Genomic DNA, 9158 nt, shown 5'->3' with positions numbered 1-9158 from the left:
ATTTTTCGCTTCTCTTTACGACCTCTCCGGCAATTTGCTTGCCATAAACCGAAAATTCCCTCGACAATTTTCCATTCGTGCTTTGTACTTTCTACAGAGTACGGATAAATCAGTCGAAGAAAAGGAACAGAGTGGACTCTTCGTTCGGTTTATAGGAGAGGAGAGCGTGATTGGAGGATGTTGGAAAGTGGACGGTTTCCACGGAGGCACGTGGCTCTTGTAGTATGAAAACACGGTCGCATAACAGTCGGGAATCAGGTTAATTCGCTGGCTGAGAGCTCGACCTACCCGTGGGCTCTGAGACGTCGCCATTACGTAAGGCGAGTGATCGTTTATGGTGTCGTTTAATCGCTAATAGATTGTTACATCAATTGAAAAGGTTTTTTACCATTTAACCGAAGTTCTCTTAATGGGTTTACGTGAAATTGAAGTAATTGAGGAATTTAAATAGCGAACGATGTCAGTGCCAAAAATAGTACATTACAAATAGAGCGTGCAAATAAATACATTTAAGTATTCTGTCGTATTACCATTAAACGATAAATTTAATTACCATTTACCATTTTTTGCTTCCTTCTGAATTTTCGCTTTTGGAAGAATGGTACTTGTAATAATGCCCTTGTCGCGTAGAATGTAAATTTCTTTAACATAAAATGAATAAATTTTCAAAATCGGAGAAAATATCTGAAGAGTTGATACGAATTTAAGGTAGTAAAAATAATGGCAGGAACAGAGTCGTAGCAAAAGAATACACATACTTGAGAAAGAATTATTCATCATACTTGACTTGGAAATTTCAATTTCGTACGTAGATTTACCTCTTCCGGATACGAACAGCCTTTTTCTCCTTACCGTTCCGTGCAACTAACGAGTAGGAAATTAGGTTGTTACACTGGAGCGGAGTCCTTGCGTCCCTCGCGTACAAAGTCTCCTTCTGGCGTAATAAAATCCTATCAGCTGTGACGTGGGACCATCGAGTATGACCTAAATCGGCCTTTTAAATCTAACATCGAAAGATTCAATTGGAAATAGAAATTTTGAAATTATTATTCTTCGGTAATTTGCCACGTTGAACTTGGTTCAGTTTCCAGAGAGAAAGGATCTTTGATAATCCTTCGTTTCGAGAGAAAAAATGCAATCTTTGATAATTCTTCGCTTAAAAAAAGCGGGGGGAAGAAAATTGTCACATTTGGGTAATTTAGCGCGCTAAACTTAGTTTAACTTAGAGAGAGGAAGAATCCTTGGTAATCTCTCGCTTCGAAAGAAAAAAAAAAGAAAAATAAAATTATTTCTTTTTGGTAATTCAGGGCGCTGAATTTGGTTCAATTTCCACAGAGGAAGAAACCTTGGTAATCTCTCATTTCGAAAAAAAAATTGGAACCTTGGTAATCTCTCGTTTGGAAAAAAATTGAAACTCTGGCAATCCCCCATTTCGAAGAAAAGGTGAGAAATAAAATCATGACCTTTGGGTAATTTAGGGCGCTGAACTTGGTCCAGCTTCCAAAGAGGAAGAATCTCCGATAATCTCTCGTTTGGAAAGAAATTGAAACTCTGGTAATCCCTCGTCTGAAAAATAGAGAAAAATGAAATTACGACTTTGGTGTAATTTCGGGCGCTGAACTCGGTCCAGTTTCGAGCAAAGACGAATCCTTGGTAATTGGAAAAAGTCTACCCTGGAAGGTCGAAGAGATCGAAAGCTTTCCTGGAAGAGCCGCGAAGGTGAGGGAAAAATCGACTAACGAGCGAAGGCAACGCTTCGACCTCATAAAAGGTGCATTCGTATTGCTAATTGCGTCTTCGGTGGGTTGCACCGCCTTCCGAGTAACAGAACTGCAATTTACTCGCTGCGTCACGCGCAGCGAGCGTCCATGAGCTGAATTCGTATGCGACGGAAGCCCGCGAAACGGCCACTTCCGGTAGCCAACCGAGAACTTGCTGAATTTCACGATTTAAATGTATCACCTGTATTAACTTTCAGGAGGATATACTACCGTATTATTCTACGAATTAGACGATCTTTCCTCAGCAATATTCTTGACGTAAGCTCCAACGTGTTTCTGATTCATTGTCCGATTCGCAACCGGAATAGAACATTTATTTAGGTATACAGGATTCGTGACGCATTCATTGTTCCGGAAGACTGGCGAACGGTTCTGTAAGTTTATAGCCAGACCGTTCTGACGGACGAAGGTGGAGCATGTGTGGTTCAAGGATGGTCACAGTTCAATTATCTTTCTCTTTAACCCTTTCGTTTAAAAATTATTTAACAGCTACGAGGAGAAAAGTTCAGGGAATAAGATTAAGATTCACTGCTAATCGAATTTTCTTTAGCTAATAAATCATTTTTATAGAAAACGTTTTTGTCTTCAAAATTTCGCGATCTCTAATTTGCACATCGAAGATAAATCAGAGTTAAATTTGGAGCGGAGCGGTAATACTCAACGAAAGTTTAAGTTAATTTCGAATTTATGGATCGCGCTTTGAGAGGCAGGAATCCGTTTAGATTTAACGAGAGCCTCTTCGAGCGCGTTTATTTCGAGCGGTTTAATGGAGCACGACGATGTTCGATTTCCAATTCGCCGCTAATTAGATCGTTTGAAGTCCGAAGATACAATTAAAGCCGCGACAAATGGAGCACCTTCGTGTTACATATAAAATCAGAGTACAAGGTGTTCCTCGGCTCGCCTTCTGCCGCGGCCTGGAAAAACTCACGACTCTTCCGCGTGACGTTTAAACGCAAATGAGTCTCTAGGTCTTGATCCAATAAAATCGTAATTGCTGCGATAAACGATGCACGTACGATCTTATGCGTCTCGGATCGTCACGAGCGATGATTTAATCCGGGGTAAAAAAACATTTTGGTCAATGATAGCGTGTTTTTAAAGTGATTCAGCCTGGCGGCAGACGAGGACGACTGCAGCTTAAAGAAGTAAGAAAAAAATATAGAGAAAAAAAACAACTATGAATATTACGCTCTGGGCTGACGATGAGTATTCTTCACTGGTAACTTAAGGCTGGATATAAATAGAAATGCGATTTAACATGAAAAAAGTTATGCAAAATTCGCAATTATTCAATTACTGCTTAAGTGAATAGAGTGTACTTTGGAACTTTGAGCTTATTAAGTTAGTTGAGTTACTCGAGTTAGTTGAGTTACTTGAGTTAGTTGAGTTACTTGAGTTAGTTGCGTTACCTAAGTTAGTTGAGTTACTTAAGTTACTTAAGTTAGTTGAGTTACTTAAGTTAGTTGAGTTACTAGAGTCACTCGAATCGGAGAAAGTTCCTCATTTCTATCCGTCAAACGTGAAATGTTCTCCGCCAGTTGACCGATAAAATCGGAGAGGAGAGAAAGGCGACAGGATTTCGAGAGGCGTCGACAATTTTCGTCCATCGGCATAATTAAGCGGCGTGTAAACGGTGTTGTGCCGCGTGGCGCTCGTAAGTCAAAGAAAATTCAGCGACGTTAATTAAGGCCACGGAATCAACGTACGAATCGTCGCCAGGCACACTTTTTCCCCGCTCATTCAACGACCAAACTCCTCGTTAGACTTTCATAGAGATCCTCAGCGACATCGAGTAATTAATTCTCCGATTTTACAACGATAATTGCACAGTCAATCGTCGACCTTGGTTCATTTTTTTTCTCCTCTTTTCGATTTTCCTCTCACTCTATTTCTATGCTCTGTTTCCCTTTTTTCCCTCCACTTTTCCTTCCTTTCTACATCTATGCTGTGTTTCCCTCCTTCTTTCTTTTCTTTTCATCTTTTCCCTTTCTCACCCCATCACTCCTTATTCTTTTTTCCTCTCTCTCTCTCTATTTCCACGTCCCTTCCGCTCCAGCAGATACACGTCAGTTCAATAACTGGGAAACGAACGGCGATTATCGAAACGTAACGAAGGACGATCGCTGCTTTAGGGTCCGGCAAGGTCTCGTTCTTCACGGTAACGATTCTCGAAATATATGATAACCGAGCCGCTGGTTACGCGTGTCGTAGAATGTTCAATGAATCACTCGTTACAGCTTCGATTACCCCTTTCGCGCAAGCGGCAGGTGTTTCGCGGAAAAGCGTGACTCGAGATTACGCATAATTTCGCCTACGTTCGAACTTTCAATTCCGCGCGTTCATTAGGCGGCGATAACGTGTAATCAACAGATATCCGATAAATTAGACCCACCTGACAGGTGAATACGTTCGAATCGAGCTTTTCCCATGAAAATAATATGGTTTAAGCTGTGATGAAAAGGTTGGACACGGTGATTGCTCGAAATGGTAATCGAGCGCTCGTAAAATTTCCAATTTATACCAGGACTAGAAATCCGTTTACACGATTTGTCCGAGATTCGAGCGTAATTCGGTACGAAATTAAAGGGGGAAATTCGGCTACTTGAACGGCACTAATTGAAAAACAAGCGTATTGGTAATGTACGAGCGAGAGATACAGGAGCAGAAAGTGAATCGTTGCAAGGGTAAACGGTATGCGGGCAATTATCGGTAACAGGCTCTGCAGATTAAATTCCTCACGTGATTGCTCGAGTGATCTAGATTCTTAATGAGCGTAATAACGAGCTGTTTCCCTCAGACTTGTAACATTTTATTTGTACGAGTGTTACGGAGTAGACGGCGCAGAAAGAATTCGTCCTTTGCATTCGTTTTATGGAGGATCGATCGATATATCGAAATGTCTCGTTGTGAAATGGTTTTAAAAGAAATTTTTAACCGTGCAAGATCGATGATCTTAGAGTTGGAAAAAATGCACGAGAACGAGCAGGATCTAGATTTTATTTAAAGGAGTATTACAGAGTAAATATTGCGAAAAGACTTTGTCCTTTGAATAATTTTCTGGAGGATTAATCGCTACACAAAAATGTCTCGTTACGAAATAATTCTGAGATCAACGATCTCAGAATCGGAAAAAATGCACGAAAACGAGAGGGATCTAGATCTTTAATAAGATTTTATTTACAGAAGTGTGCGTTGCAAAAAGAATTCGTCCTTTGAACAATTTTCTGGAGAATTAATCGCTGTATAAAAATGTTTCATTACGAAACAATCGCGAAAGAAAGATCAACGAACTCAGAATTGGAAAAAATGCATGGAAACGAGAAGGATCTAGATTTTTAGCGAAATTTTATTTGAAGGAGTATTACAGAGTAAATATTGCAAAAAGAATTCGCCCTTTGAATAATTTTCTGGAGGATTAATCGCTACACAAAAATGTCTCGTTACGAAATAATCTCGAAAAAAAGATCAACGATCTCAGAATCGGAAAAAATGCACGAAAACGAGAAGGATCTAGATCTTTAATAAGATTTTATTTACAGAAGTGTGCGTTGCAAAAAGAATTCGTCCTTTGAACAATTTTCTGGAGAATTAATCGGCATATCGAAATGTCTCGTTATGAAATAATCTCGAAAGAAAGAGCACGAGAACAAGTAAGATTTAAATTTTTGCCAAGACTTTATCAGAGTAGACACTGCAAAAAGAATTCGTTCTCTGAATAATTTTCTGGAGGATTAATCGCCATATCGAAATGTCCCATTGTGAAACGGTGTTAAAAAAAATGTTCAACCGTGCAAGATCAATGATCTCAGCGTCGGAAAAAATGCACGAGAACGTGCAGAATGACAGAATTGGCCAAGAGATATTTTTGGCCTCGGGAAGTGAATCGAATTTAGGAAATCCTGAGTGGCTGATCGTTCAAGGATTAACCTTCCTCGAGCTGCCCATGGTATTGGAAAGCACTGCCGGTCTCCTTGCACCGTGTCGCGGCTGAAAGCACGCTAATTACCGGGTTAAGGTCAACTATTCCATTTTTGACGATGGTCAGGAGACTAATTTCACGCGATCATTGGCACGTACCGCTGTTCTTAACCCTTTCTCGAGGAACTAACCCTAGAGAGAAGTTAGAGTGATCCTTCGTGAGTGCAACGATGCTTCCTAAGTCGAGCTATGCTGTTGAAAAATTTTCAACCCTTCGCACTCGGAGATCGTTTTGCTATAGGAAAGGTTGCAAGTCGGATCTCCTTTGAAAATTTTTCAAACTAACGTAGAAACGAACTATACTATTTTATTTAAATATTCGATTTATTCTCTATTTCACTGTGGTAAACAAATTTATGGAGGCCCGTAGGTATTCTCTGTCTTCATTCATTATTTACCAAGTGACGATTATTTAACCCTCATCCGTCACTCAGTATCGCATCTTAATAGGTCCCTCGGTGTCAATTTGACACCGAAAAAATAAATAATTAATTTTGTAAATTCTTTTATTAAATATAGAAAATAAAGAAAAAATTTTTTCCACAAATAGCCGAATAATACAATTTTTTATCGGAAAAGTGTGTCAAATTGACACGAGGGACGGACGAGGGTTAATGTCGCTTCTCAGCCGCCACTCGATTGCAAAGGGTTAATAGTGTCTCTATCGATGGTAATCAATTCAATCTGAAAAAATTTCGTTAATTTTATTTACACATTTAGGTCCTCGGTATTCGACACACTTGCTTAAGCACATGATAAAAAATGTTCCAAGAGATTGAAATAACAGTGTGCAGATAAAACGAAGGAAATCAGCCCTTCCGCGGTATTAATACAAACTTAGCTGCTCTACCATTACCCGATACATTGTAATATCTCTCCTCTACGCGGAATTATCTCTAATACTCGGGGGCATTCGACGAGATAATGGTACAACCCCGCCTTGATCAGGTCGTTACAACCCATTATTTTTTCCATTTACCCCAGACCAAATCGGTGCAGCTCAAAAGCCTTGTTCCACTTCATACCTCACGTTGTATTACGTACTTTCTGCTTTTTAGGAAGAACTGTCCTCTAGGGAAGTGAAGGGCGAAATGACGAGAGAGTCTCGTGTGTTCTCCAAAATGGCCTTGTCACGTGGAAAAATGCTACGATTCCCTTGAATTCGCGATTGAATTTCCACCATAGTTGCACACGACAGATGCAGATCGACGGGGCCTTGCGATATTATACGGTGGAAAGTAGAAAAAAAAGTTGGTCGGTTGGTTTCGTAGCGGTGGTAATTTCCTTCGAATCGTGATAATCGTCCGTGGATGACACCGATTTATTCCCCGCCCGAGATTCATCGCCGGAAATTATGCGAACTTCTTGGGAACTTCTGACCAGATTGCGGGATTAATTACTCTTCTCGTGTTGTTACTGCGAGACGATAAAAACTTGGGTCTTTGAAGATAGGAAGAGTCTAGGTGTCATCTACTTCTGTGATCTCTTGTGAAAATGAGGAATGAATGGTTTCGTTTGGGGATCTCTGATTTCGAAAAAACCCGGGTCCTTGAGGATGGCGAGACGCCAGATGTCATCTATTTGTACGGTCTCTCGTGAAAATGAGAATTAAAATATTTAATTTCTTGACTTTTTTTTTAAACTGAGATCTTTAATCTTAGATAATAGCTTCCTAACTGAGGTTTTTGAGGATAGTCAGACTTCAGATGTCATCAACTTCTGTGATCTCTTGTGGAAATGAGAAGTGAAAAGTTTCATTTGAGGATTCCTGATTTCGAAAAAACTGAGATCGTAGTTTCCTAACTGCAGTCCTTGAGGATAGTAAGACTTCAGATGTCAACTATTTGCATGGACTCTCGTGAAAATGAGAAATGAAAAGTTTCACTTGAGGATCCCTCGTTACTTTTTTAAACTGAGATCTTCTTTAAACTTAGATCATAGCTTCCTAACTGAGGTTTTTGAGGACAGCAAGACTCCAGGTGTCATCTACTTCTGGGATCTCTTGTGAAAATTAGAAATTAATAATTTTGTTCGGGGACCTCTGATTTCTAAAACACTGAGGTCCTTGAGGACAGTAAGACTCCAGATGTCATCTATTTGTTCGGTCTCTCGCGAAAAAGAGAAATTAATAACTTCCTTTGTCAATGAATGAACAATAATATTTGAAGACCCCCGTATTTCTAATTCCATCTTCACTCAGCTGTAAAACATAAAGAATATCATTCTCGAATTTGCACGAACCAAACTGAATCTACCGCGTTACGTACTTCGTATATTTCAGAATACCTCCTGGAACCCCGTATAATGCGAGAGTCTTTTTAGATGGACCGAAACAAGTTTTCCCTCCAGACGCGGCAAGATCGAAGCAAGAAGAGAGTGAAAGAGTGGAGAAGAAAAAAGATAGATTTCCCATTCAAGAGGCTCTCTATTCTTCGCGTTTATCACGAGAAGATCGTCGCGTCAGCGTGAATCCCCAGCGCGTTTTTTCCCTTCTCTCTCTTTTTTTCGGCGAATCGCGCCGAAGAAGAACGACGTCACGATAAATCGGTCTATTCCATCGTCTAGACCAGGAAAATGCGATACCACGAGGACGGACGTTTTTTTGCTACCGTTTCATTTTAATTTCAAACCGAGACGACACTGTTTAGCGATGACAATCGCGTCGCAGACGACACATTACAGTTCTTGCAACTGTACATGATGTCATTAATGATCGCGCGTGCACAGGATCCGGATTCCGATCGCAGCAGCATAATGGTAGCAAAGAAGCGTCACTGGAATATGTCGCGGGTGACGCTTTTAATTGAGATCGTATGGACAATCGACGATAATTCCATTCTTCAATGACAATCGTCGAAGATTGTCTTTTTTCTCTTCTCGAGGAATGCCTGGCGACACGTGGATTTGATTAGGCGAATCAATTGATCCGTGACGAAGATTGATTACATAGAACTCGAGGAACTGTAGCGCTCAGAAGGGATAATTGCCACGTTTTAAACCTTTCAATTTTTTCGGTCCAATTTAACCCTTTCGGTGTTGGCGAAGGTGGAGCGCTCGCTGTGTGCGGCCGAGTTGTGTCGTCAATTGAGCTGAACTGTTTACAATTAAGCGGTCGAATGGAGGTGAGATGTGAAGTGAATAATTTATGACGAGGACAGGGATGGGAAATTAGGGGTTTATTATTAGATTTGGGATTGAATGTCGATCGTCTGAGTGGTTCGAGAGGAAAAATTTCTGGGAAGATTTTTACATTTCGTACACTTTGTATTTTTAAAGTAAAAGTAGGATAGTAATCAAGGGGTGGATTCCTACTACCCTTAGAATTAACCTCATCCAACATCTTTCTCTCTAAAATGCTGTATTTTTCAATCAACACAATTCATCTTCCAAATAAAA

The sequence above is a fragment of the Habropoda laboriosa genome, unplaced genomic scaffold, assembly GCF_001263275.1.
Source record: "Habropoda laboriosa isolate 0110345459 unplaced genomic scaffold, ASM126327v1 scaffold257, whole genome shotgun sequence".
NCBI classification, from domain to species: Eukaryota; Metazoa; Arthropoda; class Insecta; order Hymenoptera; family Apidae; genus Habropoda; species Habropoda laboriosa.
The sequence above is the reverse complement of the archived record's forward strand: the minus strand, read 5'-3'. Positions refer to the sequence as shown.